This window comes from Aquila chrysaetos, chromosome Z, assembly GCF_900496995.4.
Source record: "Aquila chrysaetos chrysaetos chromosome Z, bAquChr1.4, whole genome shotgun sequence".
NCBI lineage: Eukaryota > Metazoa > Chordata > Aves > Accipitriformes > Accipitridae > Aquila > Aquila chrysaetos.
In genome coordinates this window covers 31,444,580-31,467,270 of record NC_044030.1, presented here as the reverse complement: position 1 = coordinate 31,467,270, position 22,691 = coordinate 31,444,580, and the positions used below count along the sequence as shown (strand labels likewise).

Genomic DNA, 22,691 nt, shown 5'->3' with positions numbered 1-22,691 from the left:
CAGTCTCTTCATGACCGCAGAGTGAACTTTCTGTGTGTTACAGGGGAAGTCATTTATGGCCAGATCCTGCCTCCAAAGACGGGTAGGGAGCTTTGGTCCAAGGTTCTAACTCAAAAGGGAGCTGAGGGGCTGTGCTTGCTGGGTGCCAGTTGGGAGTGGGCACTGTCATGACTGGCAGTGCAGGCTTGCTTTGCTCAGCGTGCACAGAGCTGGACGTTTGCAGCAAGGTGCATGTCAGCCTCTTAACTTTTTGTGGTGACTCAGTGGCACAAAGGACGACAGAGCTATTAATTAGTTCTTTCCAGGCTGGAAGCTAAACTGTGTTTGTAAAATAGATGGACTTCTTCAGCTTATGCCACCAAAGTGCAAAGCAATGCATTATTTTATTGTCTGCCTCTCCTCCCACACTGCATTTATGGTAAGATATATGTGTTATTTCAATGCCAGTTTGATAAATGGTTGTCATAGCTTTAACTATTCTGTCATGATGGCTGTGTAACCTCCCATAACTCATTCTGTTGCCTACTACGTTTTTTTTCTGTTTCTATAGGGGACATTATGGACTATAAAATCTTTTTACAAAAATTGCTTTACATATGGTTACTAAGAATACGTTAGAAATTAGAAAATTGAAACTCTGAAGATGCAGCCTATCATGTTTCTTTCTGGTCCTTCTTCTCTTCCATTTGCAAGGTCCACCAGGATGTGTCTGTGTGCTTGAGGCCTGCTGTTCTTTTACTTTCACAGTATTGTATGTGGAAGACTCATCTCTACCAGGAATGTATGGAAAATACTTTAAGGGAACACATGTTGGGAAAGGCCCTACACCAGGCTACAAGTTTGGAGCTGACTGGTGGCTGGACAGTGATGAAAAATCAATGTCTAGGGATGCTGCTTCAATGAGTGACATTTAAAATAGGAAGCAGAGAGGTTGGGAAGAAAATGTAAGAAGTTAAGATAGAGAAAGCAAACCCTATGCTAGAAGGTGGACGTGTCTTGGCAGCTGTTAGCCCTAGGAGTTTTGGATTAAGGGAAATTAGGGGAATTGAGACAACAACGTCATTGGCGCTAAATGATCATGGGATAGTTTAGGTTGGAAGGGACCTTGGGAGGTGTCTAGTCTGACCTGCTCAAAGGAGGGACATCTCTGGGGTCAGACTGGGTTGCTCAGGGCTTTGTTCAGTCCATGTATCCTGTATCAGCAACATTTGCCAGTGTTTGTTTAATCTGAGCACTTCAACAAGTTTTTCAGAACTTGTTTGTTTCTTGGCTCTGTTCCCTTGTCCTGGCTTCAGGTGACGCTGGGGCATCTGAGAAGACATTTTCAGGGCCCTGTGAAGAGTCTTTATTACCATTTTAGTTTAAAATGCTCCAGGATATGAATGAAAAAGAGTGGTTTCTCTGTGCAGTAGGATTTAATCTTTTCAGTCAAGTGGTAATTATGTGAGGAACATTCTTTGTTTACAGGGCTATAGAATAGGGCACAAGGTATTTTGAGGAGAGGTCAGATGCTTGCTGTGGCATTTGTAAAATTGGTTATTTGATAAATTACTTAAACAAGGACATCTTTCCTTTGCTTATTTCACAGAATTGTTCAATTATGACCAATTTGCAGAAAATGTACCTGATGCTTTCCTAACTGCTGTCCTAATGGTGGGACCTGGATGGTATTTTATTGTGTAGGTTCTAGGAAATTGCTAACTTAATGGTAAAAGATTGCTGAACACTTTGCCAGCCAAAAGGACTCTCAAAATCCTTCTGTTTGGGCTTTCAGATTATTTTGAAGTGTGTTTCAGTTTAGTCTGAATATTTGATGTACTACCTTATCCTTGAAATCAGGGCTGTGCAAAGGCTTAAGGCTGATGCATCTCTTAGCTTCTAGTGAGGCCTTCAGCACAGCGCCTGAGCAGCAATCATACACCTCTGCTTTGCAAAAAAAGATGTGGTAGGAAGGTCTCGCTTGCATCATGACTTCTTCCTTTGGCTGCATGTTGGGACAAGGAATAGTCTGGCTTTGTCCTTGAAAGCAAAGGCCACAGTGAGCCTGCCTTCATGGTGGGAGATTTCTTCTATGTAGATCTGCAGTCTGGGAAGTACCTCCCTCCTGCCTGAGGGCTTGGTGTGGTGAGCCATGATTCCTGCTCTGGCTTGGTAACAAAACTGCTGTCCCAGCTGCCTGCCACACCTTGTCCCTCTGAGAGGTCTTTGTCCTCAGCTCAGCTGCTTGTCTGATCTTTCCCTAGCTTGTTATTGCAAGTGATCCCCATCAAAGTGCATCCTTTTTCATGTCAGTCAAGATCACTTAGAGGTGTAGGTTAGTGAGTGGTGAGCAATGAAGCCAGCAGAGCTGAAGAAGCAGCAGCTGGTGGGGCAGGGGATGTGCTGTCCTTTGTGTCTGTGGCAGCAGCTGCTGGGGGGAGTTGACTCTCCAAGGAGGGCCAAGTTCCTTGATGACATAGCACTGCCCTTGGTGTTTCTTGTTGGCTAGTAGATTGCTGCCTTCTCAGCTCCCTGCCTGGCTACCAGGGTCCTCAGGGTGAGCCACCTGTGGAGTGCTGTATGCTGGCCAAGCCAGCATGGCTCCAGCAGCCCTGCACCTACACGTGTGCATCGCAGGGCTGTTTTGGGTGTAGTCTTTAATTCAGCTCCTGCCAGAGCTGCATTCTTACTCCCTTGAGGAGCCAGTATTGCAGCCTGCCATCTCATGTTTCAGATCCTGACTTGCCTGGTCTGTGTGTTAGAAGTATTGTGGTGTGATGATGGGGCGGCACTGGGCTTTTCTTGAGTCCCTGAGACATTCGTAGACGGCTTTTAAGGGATTGGTGAGAGCTAACCTTTTGATAGGGGACTTAAATTCACTGTATAAGAGTCTGCAGCACCACTGGAAGTATTTTAAGATTAAAAAATGGGTGGAGTTGTTAGCAAATAATGGAACACAAGTGACTTCATAAGTCAGCCCAGGAAGGCTGCTGGTCCTGCACACATCATGTACCTATCATGGCACTCATGACCACCTCCCACTTTTTTCTTGAAGTCTTTGGCTGCCTGTTGGAGGCTGTGCTGACCCTGATGGCGATGGCTCTGATAGTTAGAAACCTCCCGACTGTCTCAGTGCTAAAAGTATTTTATGGCCAGCTTGCATGCATTTGTTCTGTGCCAACATTGTCCTTTAACTTAAATGGCTCTTCTTCTCTGATGTTTACTCTCTGGATGTATTTATAGACAGCAAAATACCCCCTCTGAGCTTTCATTTTGCTAGATTAAACAGACCAAATATTTTCTTTTTTTTTTTTTTTTTTTTTTTATTAAAAACTTTATACTCTGCAGTTTGAGTTCATCCTTAAACACATAATGACGACAGTATGCTGCATCTTTTATGGTCTTATCAGGGCCCTGAATGATGTCATTAGAGCTTCCTCATCTCTAGTGGAAAGTCCTTGACCAATTATCCTAGAATTCGTGATTGCTTTTTACCCAGGTCCTTCCCATAGGAGTCTATATCTGTAGCTAGTGCACCTCATTCTTTCTCCTCCACTGTTGTTCCTGTCTGTGGGGCTGCCAGTTGGTGGCACTGATGACCTTTCCCCTTGTTTGACTGACTTTCTCCCCCTATTTCTGTTATTCCAGTCCTCAAGGTAATTCAGCTTTTGCCCTTCTGATATTTTGAACCTCCTCTCTGTTGATAATACCATTGTGCCTTCTGCTCCTCAGAGAACCTTATTTGTTACCTCCACTCAGTTTACTGTACCGCCTTCTGTCATCTCCCTCTTAGCAAGCTCCTTCCTCACTTTTCAGCTCTTGTGCCCATTTCTGCCAGCTTAACAGTTAGCTTCCCACATAATGCTGTTTCACGTGCTTCATTGAAGTTTGGAGGGAGAGACAGTTAGGGATACCACCAAAGGAGAGTGGAGTGTTCAAACTCTGGGAGGCCTGTGCTGTGTTTTATCTCTGCTTATTTTAAAATGTGTCTTTTATTACCCTTCCTGCCCCCCCAACTTGTTCTGGTGCCTGGTATAGATCTAAATGATGTACCCAGACTTCTTCTTACTGTATTTCAGAAGGGGCAAATGTATGTTTAAATTTGTTTTTCTCCACCATATTCCAAATTTTTGTTATATGATGATTATCCCCACCCTCCAGGTTTGCATCTGCTCGTCCTCCTGTGTTGGAGCTGTCCATGCATCTCAGTTTGAGTCTGTGAAACTTTGTGAGTTTAGGCTCTGCTTTGAGTGAGATAGCTTCCTTGTCTTCAGTGCTTTCTTTTCCATGGGCTGCCCTGCCTTTGCTTTAGACTTGGTACCATCTTTATGGAAAACTTGGCAGGGCATTCATACAGGATGGTCCAAACTACTTTTTTTCTTTTTCCTCTCTTCTTCTTTCCTTATCTTCCTATTTACATAACTGGAAAGCTCTTGTTAAATCTTTCATGCAGTGTAGCTCTGCTTGACTCTTGGTAATTCTCACTTTGCTTTCCAACTCTTGACCATATTTGTGGGTGAGGTTTTCTTCCATTTTTGCTCTTCTGCTTCCATGTGCTTCATTTCACCCTCTTCTTTGCATTATGGCTTGCTCCTGTCTGACTGCCAGTGCTCTTGTCTTCAAGATTTTTTTCTCTGGTGATAGATCTTTGGGGTTTTTTGTTTGTTTGTTTTTAACAGAGTCCTCTGTCATGTAAATCTGCCCCTGCATGATTTAGAGGTGGATTTCCAGTTCTCTTCCTTATCATTCTTCTGTCTTTTCTATAGTTTTTTCCTTCCTACAGCCTCTCTTTCTCTTTCTTTCTCCTGTTAGGCTCGCTGCTCCTTTCTTCCTGGCCATCCCATCTCCTTCTCCTGCGTAATTCTCCTCCTCATTTTCTGGGTGCGAACAGTACCTCAACGCTAGTGGGAGGTACCTCATTCCTCTTGTGGGAGTCTTTCTTTGCAGCATCTTTTTTGCCCTGTGCATTGACCAGAGCTAAAGATCTATCTTGTTCTGTATATTTTCATGCATCTTCTTTCCTTTCTTTTCTTCTGCTATGGCTGCGTATTCCTGTTGCTTTTCTCAGGGATTTTTTTTTTCCCACAAGAAAGCTGTCAAGGATTCTCAGCATGCCTCATCCTTCTCATCTGCTGTTGATGTCTACAATTTTTTCAGGTCTTCCCATCAGTGTCATAATTTCAGATTTTTCTTTCTTGCCTTCATCTTCAAAAGCATGGAAGAACTTCCCACTGCACTTACCACTTACTATTTTCTGTTTGCTGGATCCCTTCATTCCCGGCTATTGACTATTTAAATTCCTCACTCAGTTGTCAAGCTAATTATTTTTTTGCTTCAGTTGCTATCTCATAGAGGTATCTCATGCCCTAGAACCTCTTTTGTGGATTGCCTTAGAGAACAGAAGAGTGTGAAAAACAAGTGAAAGTCTTGTCTTTTTTTTTTGTGTTAACTCTGGGTTATTATTACTGGCTGTCTTGTGCCAGAGCTCAGGATAACAACATTTATGGCAAAAGCTTTGTAGCTATGTGCTATCAACCCTTAGAAAGAAGATTTGGATTTGCTATTTCATGTTATTTGGAGGATGTTCAAGCTGATTATATCTATTCTTGTTGAGACGGTGATATTAAACATTGAACTAGAATGGGGAAAGAAGCTCATATAGATCAACAGAAACTGGTTAGACAATATCCCAGTGTGCTTGAATTTAAGTTCTTTCCCTAGATCTAATCCTACTGTCTTTCAAAATGGGTCTGTGTTTGTCCTGGTTTTGGCTGGGATAGAGTTAATCTTCTTTCTAGTAGCTGGTATAGTGTTATGTTTTGGATGTAGTATGAGAAGAATGTTGATAACACACTGATGTTTTTAGTTGTTGCTAAGTAGTGTTTATATAAGTCAAGGATTTTTCAGCTTCTCATACCCAGCCAACAAGAAGGCTGGAGGGGCATAAGAAGTTAGGAGGGGACACAACCAGGGCAGCTGACCCAAAGTGACCAAAGGAATATTCCATGCTATGTGATGTCATGCCCAGTATATAAACTGGGGGGAGTTGGCCAAGAGGGGTGGATTGCTGCTTGGGGACTAACTGGGGACTGGTCAGTGAGTGGTGAGCAATTGCATTGTGCATCACTTGTGTTTTCCAATTCTTTTATTGTCATATTATTATCATTATTATTTTCTTCCTTTCTGTCCTATTAACATGCCTTTATCTCAGCCCGTAAGTTTTACTTTTTTTTTTTCCAATTCTCTCCCGCATCCCGCTGGGTGGGGGGAGTGAGTGAGCGGCTGCGTGGTGCTTAGTTGCTGGGTGGGTTTAAACCACGACAGTGTTGTAAGTGAACTATCCTTGCTGTCATTTAGTAGACAGTGGTCTTTGATGGCAGTAACCCTGGACAAAGTTGCAGGTTTCAAAACTGGAATGCTGTACAGATAATTCTTTTTTCTTGGGCAGGAGAAAACCTAGCTGCAGTCTTGGAGCTGACAGCCAGGAAAGACTGATTGATACGAGTCCACCATGTACACTGACTGTGCCTTGGAGGAGAAGGAATGGTTTTAAGTGCACGAAACCCAGCATGAAACCCATTTCCTATTGGAGTCACAGGTGGTTGAACAACTACATTGATACAGATTGCTGTAAGGGGCTCTGAAGTAGCCCCCAGCCCTTACCAGCTTCTTGGGGAGGTGCTGAGCTGATTTGTCTCAAGCAAGCTCTCAAGGCACAGCAAGGTGGGCTGAAGATCCTGAAAAGACTCGGTCATCTCTGACTCTTTTCTGGGGATGTGGGCTGATTCCCCTTTCCCCTGATAAGGCTCTCGTTTAATCAGAATCGTATTTTGTATCCCACCGTTACCATTTTGAGAAACAATGTCTTTGGGTGATGGGTTTGATTTTTTCTTTTTCTCTTCTCTTAAACCCTCCCTAAAAAACACTGCCTTCTTTGAGCCTGACACAGCTTTCTTGGCAGTCCCAGGCCAGGTGGCTGTGCTCAAATACATTGTTTTCCTGATGTAGCACATCAGGCAGTGGTTTTGTGAGGCATCTGGACCTGACCATCAGGTCATCAGTCACATCTCCCTTGGTGACCTCAAGCAGGACTGACTTCCTGACAGAGACAGCACAGTGTTTCTTAGCCTCTTTGCCCACTTGATCTCACTGGCAGTGACGTTTTCTGTTAGCCTGCAAGGACTGCAGATCCCGGAGTGCCTGTCTGTGAAGAGGGTTTGTGCTTGTGGGGGGAGGGACGGGTGTTTGGGCCCGTGTGCTCTCTGTGGGACACAGCTGCAAGGAGGAAGGTGGTGGGTGTCTTTCAGTAAGTGAGTGTGGGGAGAGAAGGGAGTCCCATGCAGCCCTTTGCAGGTGCTCTCAAAGGGATGGTGTGAGCAGTCGCTGCTGTTCAGCAGTTGGCACTGTCTGCTTTTGCTTTCGTGCATATCTAATATGTTTTTTCTTTAAATCATCATAGTGCTCCATATTATACGTGCTGTTTGTAGCTATTAAACATACTTGTTTTGAGATAACTCTCTGCAATATGGCACATACATAATTGGGTATAATTAACTCCAATTAACCATATTAAGTTTTGCAACACTTCTCCTGCCATATTCTGAAGCTGGCTTTAACAGGTTTTGTGACTAACAAACCCACGTTTGCAGGTTCAGGTTATACAAACTCATGCATATTCCAGGTGTTCCCTTTTTCATTTCAGTACTGTGCCTTTGAATCCAATCATTTGTTTTTCAGTTGTCTGCATAATTAACTTGCAGCCTGGAGGACTCCTTCCCTCTGAGAGCAGGATTCTCATAGTGCATCTTTGGTGCTTTTCACATGACACTTCTGGGGAGCTGCTGATCACGACGGCATCTCAGTGCCCGGTTTACAAACTCCTTAGCTTGGCAAAGCTAGTTAGATGAGTACATGCTATGTTTGATAAAGGCCTAAGTACCACATATGGTGAATAACACTTCACCTTTCTTATTTAAACACTGAGTCAGAATTTTGGCTTTTATTCTTTTTTAAAGTCTGCTTCTCCCTATTTCTTCCTTTTGGTATTAATTTTGTTGTTGCTTTTGTTGTTCTTGTTGGAAAGTGCTCTGAAGTGTCATGCATTAAGAAGTTATATAAAACAAGTGATTGATTGAAAGACAAATGCAGTTTGGCAATAAGAGAAAGATGCTAATGCAGTTTATGTGTGAGGAGCATGCTGTGGCATGGTGCGGCACCCTCTGGTGCCCAGCACCCTGCATCTCCGTTGAAGGAAAATCGGCATGTTCCTTTGCAGCTCAGCCTAGCATTTGAAGGTGGCTCATGGTCCTCTAGATGCTGGCTAACACATTTCTTAGCATATTGCCTCCTAAAGAACAGCTTGAAACAGCAAGACTGCTAGTGTATATTGCGAGGTCAACCCTGTGTCCAGTTCATGAAAAACAGAAAGTGAGTGCACAGAAATGCTGACATTGGCACAAAAGGGTCTGTCAGTTGGGCTCCATACAAAACAGTTTCTTGAAATCTATGAAACAGTTCATAACTCCCCAGTTTTTCAAGGCTGCATGGTCATTAATTTGCTTCAGGTTATTATCAAGCTGTCACTGATTTTAATGGGCCTTGGATCAGACAGGCCTTAGTTTTTATGTGGTTTCCATTACAGTGTTAATTGACTTAGTATGCAGATTTAGCTATGAAGCTTAGAGATTTCATTTAGTTTTTATAATTTAATTGCGGAAACGTGGCAGTAAATGCAGATGAGAAGTTATGTGCAATTAATATTGACCCAGGACTACTCAAATGTCAGATACTTGTCTCTGAAGACTCACTAGGAAATCCAATGTGTTAAATAATAATTTTGTATCGTGGCATTTTCAAACAACCTTGGTATTGGCCTATTCTTCCTGAAGCTGTATTCTTCCTGGAATCAGGACTCTGCGAAACCTTGATGTCTGCAAGAGCCAATGCTGAAAGTCAGAAAATCCTGTCACTTTGTGATGCAAGCAGCAGTGTTATCTCCTGCAACTGTTTTTCAAAAATGCTGAAACAACAAATAGGCTGAATTAGCCTCTGTGTGGGTGTGGGTATGTGTGTGTGAGGGCAGGTAGGGGATTGTTTTCATGACTTTTAAAGGAATATAATTTAGAGCTATTGATATACAGCTCATGGAAAGTTTGGGGAATGAAGTGCTCTTATCACAGCAGATGGTATGCCTTTGCCTGGCCTGAAGGAGTCCATGCAATGGTGGGGAGGGGAGTCAGTTTCCATGCTGACTTTGTCCTTGGCATAGCCCACAGGCTGAAAGATAAGCTGACTACCGTAAGATGTGTTGATATTAGTCTGCTGAAATCTCCATCTGTTTTAGAGAAATGGCCCAAAGTGTCACCGGGATTTGTACTGTAAGTGGCAAAGACTGCCATATTGAAGAAATGAGTAACCTGTTGTCATATCTGCTGGCAAGATTCGTAGTCACAGGTTTAAGGCAAAACTTTCTAGCTGTCTGGATACTGAACTGGGGAGCACGTAGCTTGACAGGGTATGGAAATGGCGTTATTGGAAGTGTCCAATAACAGATTGAGCAAGTACCTGTATAGGTCATTCACGTGGAGCTGGTCCTGATGAGGTGCCTCTTTAGCCTGATTTTCTGAGAGGTTGGCACACTGCTGTACTTTTTGATTATAGCTGGTGTTTGATATTTCAAGGAATGAAAAGTCCTTGCTTTGCTGTGGGCTTGGTGTGGATGGAAGAGGAATTCTCCCGACCACAGGCATCCTCAGGCCTCTGGGATGGTCTATCATCTGGGAAGCTTCACATGGTGCTTAACATAGCACCCTGTGGAAACTGGGAGGGAGGGCGCAAGACCTTGCCTCTTGTGTAGGACTTGAAATGTGAAGTTTAAAAGCCCTCTAATTACTGACATATGTGTGGCTACAAATGTCACTAATACCTTAGGCAAAGGGGCAGAAAAAATGAAATTCTTGAAATAGTTGCTAGATTTAAATTGGAGGTAATGGGGATTGTTCAGGCTGCATCTTCTTTAGATTCACCACGTGGCAAGAGGGGAGCAAGTAAGGAAGACAGGTTGGAGGGATGTTTGTGCCTTGCAAATTGCAGGGGTTCATTGAGTTGAAAGATGCCGTTAGTCTTGTAGGGCAGCAAAACTTGTTTGTTTAAAAACAACACAAATAGAGGCAGTGTTAAAAGCATTTCAGCTGTCAGAAGGGACAGAGACAACAGATTGCACAGGTAGAGTGCAAAACTGCATGTTAAAGGCACAACCACACAGGCAAGCTCAGGAATGGCTCTGGGCTGGCGTTTCTGGAACATGTTGCTCAGATCTGTTGCGCATCGTGGTCTGCACAAGACTTGGATGTTTGACTGCTGCTTCATGCTTCCTTTCTGGCTCACCAGCAACTCCATAATTCATGATACTTCAGTCTTTGGCCTGCCTTGGGAAGCTCCATGTTGCAGACAACGAAATACATGGTATGTTGTCCCTGGTACTAGATGGGGGAGGAAAGAGAGGTGTCTGTGCTGTGCTGTTACTAAAGGATGTCTCTCCCATGGCTCCCTGTGCTAGAAGTAGTCCCACCTTATAGCTTTGCACTTGAAAGGCTGTCCTGATGCATGAATGGACATGCCTCCATTATATGACTCCTCATTCCTCCCTACCCATTCATTTAATGTCATGTAACAGCCTTGGGGGACAGGGCAGTGGCGGGCAGCAGAAAGTCTATACCTGAGCAATTATTAGATGTCAGAGAAGGGCTCCCACAAGGTTCTTTGTGTTTTCGCAGCTTCACCCCTTTCCCATTGTATGTAGACTTTCAGAAAAGAGGGAGAAAATGTGATCCCTTCCTCCCCCAGTCCCTGCCCTGCTTTTGAAGGCAGGCTGAAAGAAACAGCATCTGGAGCAAAGTGATGTCTGAGCCTGCAGCTTATTGCAATTTTCAGTGCATTGTCTCTCCATGTGAAGAGCTGAAAAGCTAAGCTGGGACAAACAGCCCCTAATTGCTGCTCCAGCTTCTCCTGGCAAAGCTCCACTTTGGTCTATGAAGTGAGAAGCTGTATGGGGGACTGCCTCCAAGCATTGGCCCCAGACTGTTGTTCGTTACACATAGAAGAAAATACCCAGTTGCCTAGGATCATTTTGGTGGCATGGTTTGTAGCACATGTGCACACTGTAGCTGCTTCACCTGCTTCAGGGCATCTGACTGTGTTGAGTTACATGTAGTGACTCAGAGGGCTTTCCCTTGGTGGAACATAAAAGTTCACTTGCATCCATCAGCTTACGTAAAAGTTTGAACTATTTTTGAAGTGCATTGCCATACATTTTTAGACTAGCTAAGCTTCATGCACACACTGTTTGCCAAATCCACCACTTTGCTACATCCAGTGAGAGGGTATCAAAATCCCTCTGAAGCTTTTAGGGACTGCAGTGGTGCAGAGTGCTCTGTGAACACAGCCATATTGCTTGTGCATCCAAATCTCAGGGGGAAAACTGCTAATTTGTGCATGGCATAACTCCCACTTTCTAAAAGTTACCAAAACCATGAAAAAAGTCTAACTCAGGAGCTACTGCTCAGATTTAGAATGTACTGAAATAGACTAGGGTAGATCCTTGCAGATTGCAGTCGTTAAAACCCTAATGATGTGAGTGTACTCAGTATTACCTTTGCTATTATACAAACTAAAGCTGTACATCTCTCTGCCTTTTCTGGTTTATCCTCTACTCCACTTCATGCCATTGTCCATTTCACTGTGCTTTGTCTGTTTTGTCAGTTCCTTGAAGGGTCACCTCTGTGTCTTTTGCCATGAAAACTCCTAAACCAGATTCAGGCTCACTGAACCCACCTGCCAGGCCTCTGGACATACTTACTTCATTAGGGCTGCTGGATACTCAAAACATTTCCTCTTTCTTCTTTCCCTTCCGTAATCTCTGTTTTTGAAGTGCAACATTCTGACTACAGGACACATCCTTCTGTGTTGGGAAGGAGCTTCGCACATGCTTGTATTTTTTCTGTGCTTTAACTCCCTCAGAAGAAAAATGGGAATGCCTGCATGGTCTAAGATTTTGTTTTTTAAATTTTTTTTTTTTGTTACACTGGAATTGTTACTAGAGATGCCTTCTTGTAAAAATGTTTTCCAAATGTCAAGTTTTTTATGAATTAATTTGTTTGTTGCTCCCTGCTGTGTCCCAGGACACTTTGAAAATGAGACTTTTTTCAAGAGTTTTATCCTGCTGTGAATATTTATATACATCAAGCTGTAATAAAACCAAACAATTTTCTCATTAGCAATGCAGTCTGCAGAAGTCAATTTCTCCTGTGGCTGTGTCAGGGACACCATGCACTTGAAGTAGGGGAGAGGAAAAAAGGTTTCAAAAAAGAGGGCTCAAGATTAACATCATGGACTCTAATAGAAGTCTTGAAATTGGCCCTTTTATCATACCATATTTATTGTTTTAATTTACTTTGGTGGCATTTGGTATTGGTGCATGAGGTATGAATGTCCTTGCATACTGCACGGATAAGGCAGAAAGTAAAAGGATTTAACAGAGCCCCTTCATATGAGGAGTACCTGAACCAGACCGTGGTGCTGAATGAGGTTAGGTGAAAGCAGCGCTAAAGGGCTTCCAGGTGGGACTCCCTAAATGCTGAAGCATACGTGGTTTCAAAGAGGTGTGTGTTCAACAAGGGACCTAACCTTGGGCTTCACTCCGGGTATTTTTGTTGCAGAGTTTAGAGCAGTCTTTTGGATATTGTCGTGGTTTTAGCCCAGCCAGCAAACGAAGCTGCTCACTCACTCCTCCCCCCCACTGGTGGGATGAGGAGGAAAAATATAACAAAAACTTATCTCGTGGGTCGAGACAAGGAAAGCAAGGGATCACTCACCAGTTCTGGTCATGGACAAAAACCAGACTCAACTTGGGGAAAAAAAAAAAAAATCAATTTAATTTACTACTAATCAAATCAAAACAAGGATAATGGGAAGTAAACCCAAATCTTAAAACACCTTCCCCCTGCCCTTCCTTCCTGGCTCAGCTCCACTCCCGATTTTCTCTACCTCCTCCCCCCAGGAGCGCAGGGGGATGGGGAATGTGGGTTGCAGTCAGTTTGTCACACATTGTCTCTGCTGCTCCTTCCTCCTCAGGGAGAGGACTCCTCACTCTTCCCCTGCTCCAGCGTGGGGTCCCTCCCACGGGAGACAGTCCTTCACGAACTTCTCCAGCATGGGTCCTTCCCATGGGCTGCAGTTCTTCATGAACTGCTCCAGCATGGGTCATTTCCACAGGCTGCAGTCCTTCAGGCACAGGCTGCTCCAGCGTGGGCTTTCCCATGGAGTCATGGCCATCTTTGGGGGCAACTGCTCTGCTCCCCTGCTGACCTCCACGGGCTGCAGCACTATCCCCTCCTCCAGAGCACCTCCTCCCCCTGCTTCTTCACTGACCTTGCTGTCTACAAAGAGGTTCTTCTCACATTCCAATCTCCTTCCCTGCTGCAGGTTCCACTTCTTAAATCTGTTCTCCCAGAGGCACTACCACCATCACTGATTGGGTCGGCCTGGGCCAGAGGCAGCTCCAACTTGGAGCCAGGGAAGCTTCTAGCAGCTTCTCACAGGAGCCACCCCCATAGCCCCTCCCCTGCTACCAAAACCCTGCCACACAAACCCAAAACAGGTGTGCACCTTTATGCTGGAGGAAAGTCCCCATAGCTTTGGCAGCTGGAAGAAGAAAGACCCTGCAGTGGTCTTTGCTCCCCATGTCTCCAGCTGGGCTGAGTGGAGCTCTGGTGTCAGTAAAACTCTGGGTTTCCTAACAGTGAAGTGCTTGTGGATGACAACAGACACTACTGCTAGACTGAAAGTCTATGTGCTCCCAGCTCTGTTGAGGCTGTGGGGAAGTCAACAGCTTCCTCTTTTGGTGTTCTGCACCTGGCAAATAGCTACCATCCTCCCAGGTTGGTGCTGTGGGGGATGCAGACATGGGGTGTGTCTGTCAGGGTAATTTTGGGGAGGAAGAAGTGGAATGAAGGAAACAAGTCATGGCATTAATGGGGCAAGAAGGCAATAGCCACCAGTGGTCTGCAGCACTGATGAAGGTGGCACAGTAACTGAGCCAGCAAAACTATCATGACTAGCTGGGATGCTAGTCACCCATTAGTTGGTATCTTGTTCCCATCCCACTAATGCAGACCAGCAGTTCAGAGACAGCTGGAGGTGCAGCATCTGTGTGTGGGTGAAGAAAGCGCACATTTTCCTGTGGGGGAGCATATGAGCTCCACAGAGCAAATAGAGGCTGGTTGTGTATTTTCTTTTTACCTGTCAAAAAGGTTATAGGGTGGCTGTTGGGCTGCTGATGCTTTTGCTTGGGTGTAGCTCGAGACCTGTGTTTGTTCCCACAGCAGGATGTCCGTTTCTGTCCTGTTAGTGTGTCCATCACCGCAGCACCAGATCTTTGCCATGAGCAAAGAACAGGGCTAATAACTTGCGTGTAGATGTTCCCTTGCTCTGTTCCCTGGTGGGGAGATCTCTGTGGTGCTTTATTAAATAGCTGATGTTCTATGTGCTGTTTCCTCTCCAGCAAACTCCAGCAGTGGAGATGGAGCTTATAAAAGAGATAGCATCTTTTCCCCTGTTGTTTGTCTCACACTGTGCCCATTTGTAAGTATTTAGCATTGACAGGCTCTACAGATGTGCTGTTATTTCCTTTAGATGAAATCCCACAGTCAGACAAATGTCAAAACCTCACGCTTGCTCCCTCTGTGTTGCAAGAGCCTTCCTGCTGCAGTAGCGATGATGTGCAGAGTGGTGATATCTCATCTCCAGAACTGCCTCTCCTCAAAAGCTGGACTGGACAAGCAACTCTATGGAGCAGAGCAGGCATTCCCCAAGAACATTTTCAGTTTTGTTTCCCTTTCAGTAAAAGGATATACTGGTGGCCCTGTGAAGCTTGCTGCTTTTTTTATTCATTTTACTCATTCACACAGGCACTGTGATAGCAGTCACTGAGTTCAACCCTCTGATTGATGAGTGTCCTCAACTTGCAGAGGGAATGCTGTCCATTTGGAGGCCAGTGCAAATACAGAGGAATAATACTAGGATTTTTTTCAATGATCCAGTTGGTCCCTTTTGGCTGGACCCTATGTTGGTGTCACATATGTCATGGTCTGGGCCGTGTCCAGCACAGCTTAGAGCTACAAACCTGGGCACTGGCCAGGCAAAGGCATCTGCATGAGTGGTGTGCCTTTTCCATCTCAGATTTTGTTCTCTAGTGGGAATCCAAGTGGGATTAGGAACTGAAATAAGAAATGAACAAGGGAAGTAATAAAAATAGGAAAAAAACTGTACTGAAGGGAGTTGGGGATGCGATGAGGTGGGGAATGGCAGGCAGTTTAGCTAAGAAATGTTGCCACTGAGAGTGACAGGCACCTGGTTTAGTATTTGGGGATGAACAGAGGGTGCTGGAAGACTGGCTTTCTACATGTGGAAAGAGAAGGTACCTGGGCTCAGTCCTTGTCTGCCCATTTATAGTCAGAATAAGCTGCTTGCTAGGTCTGCTTTTCAAGGCTCATGAAGGTACTCAGGAGCTGGTACTGGTCAGAGAGAGGAGTGGGTCTGGACCTGGTGCTGCAGGGTCAGTAATGGCAGAGCACCTTGATGGCTGTCCTGGACTCCCAGCCGCAGATAGCATTCAGTCTTCCTCAATTTGGAGACTATTAGAAAAAAGTGGAAATCCCCCCTGACCTCCTGTCCCGCATTTGATGATTCCTTGGGTTTTGTGTAAAAGCAGACTAGGTCTTGCAGGAGGGCAAGGCAGGTAGCAGTATATTCCAGATCAGGCCCAGGAAATGGGAAAAGACCAGCTGAAGAGCTTGTTGGAAAAGCAGGCTGTGTTAAGGATCTGCACCAGTGGGTGCCTCTGCAGAAGAGAAATGGAGGGAACACCATGAGATCACTGCTCAGAAGGCAAAAGGAAAATGAGGGTGCACTGAGAGAACAGCGAAGAGTGAAACAAGCAAACGTGAAACAAGAGGGAAACCTATGTGCAGTTCTCAGGTCACCTTTCATTGTAGAAAGCAGCAAACTGGAGGTCCTTCAGAGGGGAGCTGTGAAAATGAGAGGAGTTTCTGAAATAAGAGAAGAGCTGGGGCAGTCAGGGGAGAAAGACAAGACAACCCTGTTTACCCATACATAAAAGGGTGCTGCAAAGATAAAAGAGTTAGACCAATTATTTTCAGTCATTGGCAAAGGCTATTCAAAGAAAATGGATTTTGAGGGCCAGCAAGGAAAATCATTGCAATACTTCAGTGAAACTTGTAACCTGCCAAGTTTTAGTTCTCTTGAAGCAGAAGGAAAAGGATTTCAGGGGGCATGGGATCAGCAGTGTAACCAAGAATACAGCTGGCAACCTGGGCCAGTTGTGAAATAGCCAGTGGATGCACCTTTCACACTAGAGAGTTTGCAGGGAAGAGCTGAAATATGCTGCTGTGTGAAGGGATGCTTTTCTTATGCAGATCCTGGCACAGCCCCAAATCTCAGCCCCTGCCTTTCCAGGAGAAGGTACAGTTGCTGCAGTTACAGAAGGGCTCTTTTAAAATGGGGAAGGAGAACTCAGCTTTGCTTTTGTTTTTGTGATTGGCTAAGATTTCATAGAGAATGTGGTGATAAGTACTTCAGTCCAGTTTTACAAATGCAGTAGCTACACCTTGTCACTCTATGTGGATTTACACTATGCATGTCACCGTGGTATAGTGCAGATGAGTCAAACAATATGGCCTATACTTTCCCCAGAAATGTGAAAGCATGTAGGGGAATGGTAGTGGATTAAGGTCTTGGATTGGGGCACTGGACTCCAGGGTCCACCAAGGTGCTGTGTGTGTACCTCCTTCCTTCTCATGCTCTGGTCAATACAGTAACATAACGGTGCAAAACTTCTGAAGGCAAATTGGCCTGAATTGGCAAATCAAGATGTAACACCTAACACCTCTGGGTACACTGCGTTGACTCCAGCTGTATGAATGCAAATTCTAGCCAGAGAAAGTCAGCAGCAAGAGCAAGTTGTAACTGGTAAATCTAAATGAAAGATCCAATTAATCCTCACCTATTTATCTTAGTAACTTCTGCTGAGTGGTCTGTGACAAAAATGCTGGAATATTAAACCAGGACTATGATGTAAAATGCATTTCCTATCTCTGACGAGTATAATTTCAAGCTAGATTCTGTCATTCTTACTTATACTCAGTAATAACTTTTTGGCTTATGTAAATCCATTTGCTTGCTAAGAGACAGATTACTGTATAAAGGTCTGGCCAAATACTATGGAAAAATTATAGCCTGGTTTTGCTTATACCTAACTCTGGCCCTATCTCCATTTTTGGCATGCACTGTACTTTATTCTTGAATATTGTGTTAGCCCTGCTGACGTGTCAAACTAGATACATAAGACCATATTTGTATGGTCTTTGTTTATTTGATCAAGCACTTGATCTAGTGCTTGAAATTTCTTCCCTGCGTGGCCTCTTGCAGTACTCTGCTGACAACTAATTCACTGAATCTGGCATGCAATAATTCTTTAGCACTAAGTTTCATATTTTCATCTGGTCCAAGGTTATTTTCCCCCTTGCTTTCTGCCTTCCTTCTCTGGCAGCAGTTTTCACCCCAGTGGAAGGATGCTGCATGGAGGGCATGCCGCCTGCAGACACCCTGTCGGTACTTCTTTCTTAATATTAGCTGTAAACTGGCAGCTGGAGAGCATGTACAGAACCCATTCAGCCACCCTTATCAGCTGGCAGAGGGAAGGGAAAAGAAACCTGCAGCCACTGTAGTCATCCCACACCAACTGGACTGGTAATGTGAGCAGAGCCTGCTGCCCACTTTAGGATAGTTTACTGAATCTGCAGGAAACCTTATTGCATATAGAAGAGAAACCAGCACAGTAACTGGAAATTAAATGTATTCTCCCTACATCACAGAGTAAGCAGTGTTTATTTGTACATGTCTGTATAATCTAATGTAGTGGTGTGCAGCAGCCTGACCTCTGGACTGATTTTGCAGTTGGGCTTACATCACTGGAGCCTGTTCTTAATTTCCACAGGAGAGCGTGAGGGGAGAATGAAGATGCGTTAGTCCTACAGAAAGCGTGCAGTTGCAGTGAATAATGAGTGATGTCTCTGCAAGTAGCCCTGCAGTCCTTTATGAGGTAACGTGGTCTTTGACGTCAATGGGAGGCATGCTTCCACAAAAGCTGAACAGGGACTGCAGGATTTGGTTTCATGGGGTTTTATGAAGCACAACTGTCAGAGCTACTGAAAGAAATCAGGATGTATTTCACTGGCAGCCCTGCTGGTGTATCTATTCATGATGCTTTTTGCTGCCACCTTGGTTTACTGCATTGCTTCTCTGGTGTATATTTTTGTGTCCACACTCTCCAGTCAGTTTTTCTTCACCTACTCTGTTAAGGTGATGAAGTGGGGGAGTAGGCAGGTTTGTTCTTCACCAGCTTCACTCTGAGTCACTCTTGCAGGAAATGCAGGGGGACATAAGCTTTTGGGAATTCAACAGGGTGCCAACCTGCTGTCTTCCTGTTCAATTTGGGTAGAAGAGCACTGTTCATAGCCTGTGCTTGCAGTACAACCTCTAAGCCCGTAACACCCAGTTGTGTGTTCGCGCTACTCTGGAGGGTCAGTTGCATTGTTTTTTGTCTCCCTGTGGGGGACAAGATCATGAAGGTGCAGGGGAAAACACACCTTTCAAACAGAAAAGGCTGAGGGCTTAAGAGAAATGTGTGCTTTTGGACAGCAGGGCTTTGGCAGTGGGTGCAAGAGAATAGACTATCTTGCCCACCCATTTGGGAAACTCTGATAAGGACATATCATGAACCCAACTTATTTTTCCTGCCTGGCAGCAGGCCACTTGATTTATTTGTTTAGTGATGAGCTTCACTTCCACATCAGGGTAATGTTCACATTCTCTTTGATAGGTTGTATTAGGTATCTTTGTTTTGTGAGGCTGATTTTAGGGAAATCCTCCCTCTCCCCTCCCCATAGTCTCTCCCGTCAAGCTGGGAACTTCCCATGATCTCCGCAAACAACTTTCACTCATTGTTGTGCACAGACACCTGTGTTTATAAAAACTGGGAAAAGCTTTTCTGATCTTGTCCTAAAGCAACTGGCAGGGATGAGCAAAACATGAGTGTGCCTGTGTGTGCATGAAGAGGTGGGACCTGAGGATGAAGCCAGCAACAGTCCTAAGACCAGTCTTAAATGTATGAAATGCATTTTCAGAGTTGGGGATAAAGACAGTTATTTGCAATATCTCGAGGGAGGTTCATGGGACAGTGCTCAGTTTTGGGGCATGGAGCCCCATGGGGAATTTGGTGCCTGAGGGGAAAGACTCGGCTAAGTTCACCTGAAGGTTGCAGTGGTCCTGGTGGGTGGAGGGAAGCAGGCACAGGAAGAGCAGTGGCCAACACCAGCCACTTTTCTTACAGGGCCACGTCTCCTGCGCAAGACCTACAAGAGAGGGAGAAATTCTTGTCACATTTCAAGAGAGGGATGAATGAACTTCCTAGGTAGTGAGGAGCACAGAGCTGTCTGGCTTTTTGGTACTTTCTGTGCTTTGATAGCTTCTGTGCAGATTTATGGCTGCATTTATATAAGTTCCTCCTACCCACCCCCTGTCTAATTCCCTGTAGTGTCATGATGGGGAGGGGTTATGCCTTCTCTATTCATTCATTTATTTTAATGGAAGAAAGGGACAAGGAACATTGGTTTGTTGCTACCTGGGGTCCCTTTCTCTGTGGTTTGTGGTCATTTCTGTATGTGGTGGGTTGACCTTGGCAGGATGCCAGGTGCCCACCAAGCTGCTCTATCACTCCCATCCTCCTGAGGACAGGGCGGGTAGAAAATAAGATGGAAAAAAACTTGTGGGTCAAGATAAAGGCAGTTTAATAAAGCAAAAGCAAAGGCCACGCACAGAAGCAAAGGAAAACAAAATATTTATTCTCAACTTCCCATCACCAGGTGATGTCCAGCCACTTCCCAGGAAGTAGGGCTTCAGTACATGTAGCAGTTGCTCCAAAAGACAGACGTCGTAATAAAGAATGCCCCCCACCTCACCCTTTCTCTTAGCTTTTATTGCTGAGCAGATGTCATATGGTATGGAATATCCCTTTGGTCAGTTTGGATCAGCTGTCCTGGATATGTCCCCTCCCAAGATCTTGCCCAGCCCCAGCCTACTGGTGAGGGGGGAATGTTGGAGAGGCAGCCTTGATGCTGTGCAAGCACTGCTCAGCAGTAGCCAAAACACTGGTGTGCTACCAACACCTTTCTAGCTACCAGTACTACAGCACTATGAGGGCTGACGTGGGGAAAATTAACTCCATCTGAGCCAGACTCAATACAGTGTAATATCACGCTCTTTGTTTTCACAGTTTCTAAACACTGCCATCGTTATGGAGCACCACAAGCAACTTGTCTTCCTATGCTAGAGCAACCTGAGTACTTGGGCTTGTAAATACCATCCATTTCACCAGTGTGACAGCTAGAAAGGTTATTTGTCCAAAGACCCATGGGAAATAAGTGACAGGAGGAGAATAAATCTGTGCTGGTCTTCAAATTACTAAGTCACTGTGTAATCAATTAGATTTCTCCTAGGTGAGGCCCTTACCCTGTTTGTTTTGCTCTAGCCATATATAAAACCTTGTATCACATCAGTCATTTTCCCTTGTGCTGCATAGTAGTTTTTGAGCCTGTAGACCTCAGTTTTCTTCAGACGTGTGGGAAAAATCCTGCCACTTCTAGATTTGCAATGAAGTTAAGGGATGTAATGATGAAGTGAAGATCATGTTTTGATGCTGAGTGCAGTGCTTGGGAATAACTGTTCTGAGTCTGGCCACCCTGACTGGAATCTTGCCCTGTGCAAGGGAACACAGGCTGGAGATGAGAGGCCAGGACTCCAGCCTGTAGTCACTGTGTGTGTGGGATGCTGGTGTCCACACTGCATTACTGCCTGTGGGCTGTGTTGGTGTGAAAATCACTCACCAGCTAACAAGCTCACTGGAACACAGAGTGTGTGAAAGAAGGGGTGCTGCTTTGTGGTGGCATCCCTCTGGTGTCTTAATGCCCAAGTACTCCCTTGACAATGAAAGCAGTCACAATGGAAAGTGCCAGATTGTCTGTACCGGTGTGAGAAGATTAGGGCGGGAAATGCTCTGGAGAAGGGATGGGTCACTGTGCAATATGTTTGCCAGCAGGATTTCTCAGGTGGTACATGGGATCTGGGACAGGTGCCAGCCTCTGGCAATTCTGCTGTTTTTCATTAAGTTGTGCCTCTGTCTGAAACTGCTGAGGACCCAACCCCAGTTCTGGAAGGCTAGGTCACTGGTATCAGAAGACTATGTGGGTGGTGTAGGTCTTTGCTAGAGTGCTAGTGTCCTGATGGGGGTTGTCTAGGTGGGGTGACACAGAAAGAGGTCAGGTGCAGACTGGTGACAACTGGTGTTCCTGGTGGAGGCTGTGTTGTGGTGTCCTATGAGCAGAAATAGTCACTTCCTTCCATTTTGGAAGTTTTCTTAATAGGACTGGGTGGTATGCTATGTTCTTGGTGCCAGTAATCAGGGGAGTTGGTATAGACATGTACTGACTGGATAATAAATTAATGCTCTAAAAAGCCTCATTAGTTAAAGCAAGTCTGACCAGAGCTCAGCACAGCTTGTGACACAAGGGATATTTTCCTTTGCTTACTGGAGACTGTATTTGCCTATCTGGTAATCAAGCTGATTGGTTGGTTTAACAAAGAGTTTAAAGCAGTAAGCACTCAGTTAGTTTCCAGCAGTGCTATTTTCATTCTTTGAACTTGCCACAGACTCGTCAGATCCTGCTTCTGAGGAAAGCGAGGCTGCCTCATGACATCTTGCTTCACTGGGCTAAAAACACTGGATGGGCAGTTTCTGTCTTCCCAGTGTTGTTGTAGCTGTGACAGTCTGAGGACACAAGGCAAGATTTTGGGCATGAATACCAAGTTTTACTAAATTAGCCAGTATAATGGATAAAGCAAATTACATAGCTGGGTATCATGCGAGCTTTCAGACACATGACTTTTCTTCAGGGCCACTCTAGATATTAGTGTATGTTTTCCAGGCTTGCTTGGTAACAACTAGAAACTGTTCCAGCTCTCTTCTGCAATTTTTTTTTGTTTGTTTTTGTTTGGCTTCTGTGCCTTTTTTGGGGGGTTGGGGTTTTTTTGCTCTTTTTTCTTCTGAGTTTATCTTTGCTAGAAGTCTTAGTTCTAGACAAGAGTGTAAGTTCATGCCAGGCAAGTGCTACTCTATGTGAATATATGCACACAAGATACTAGTGACAGAAGTGTCACTAAGTGTCATGGACAGTCATTCTTCTTGGTGGCTGAATCATTTTTCAAACTGTACTTTAAAATGTACTTATGTGATTGCTCTGCTATCTTGAGCAGGCCTCTGCAATTTTATGTAGATGAGTTTTCTACTTTACAGTGGGAGGCACATGAGATGAAGTCTGATCATTTTTATTTAGGTATTTGTACGCAACTCTGGTGTTTCATTTTGAAAAAAAATCCAGGTTATTTTTATACAGAAAAATGCATGTTGTTCATTTAAGTGACTGCAGCAATTCTGCCAGCTCAGGCATTAAGAATCCTTTAGTAATACTGAATGTTTTCCAGAGGACAACATAACATGACAACATTTACTTCAACTGCCA

At 44.6% G+C, this 22,691-nt stretch overlaps 1 long non-coding RNA gene across 5 annotated transcripts in view; it reads left to right on the top strand.

The window, feature by feature from the left end:
* Window positions 1–22,691, top strand: part of LOC121232685 — a 43,964-nt gene that overhangs the window by 2,845 nt on the left and 18,428 nt on the right. For all 5 annotated transcript variants that reach the window (XR_005931592.1, XR_005931589.1, XR_005931590.1 and 2 more), the window contains exon 4: window positions 18,053–18,157. This is a non-coding gene — a long non-coding RNA (uncharacterized LOC121232685). The remainder of the gene's footprint in view (window positions 1–18,052; window positions 18,158–22,691) is intronic.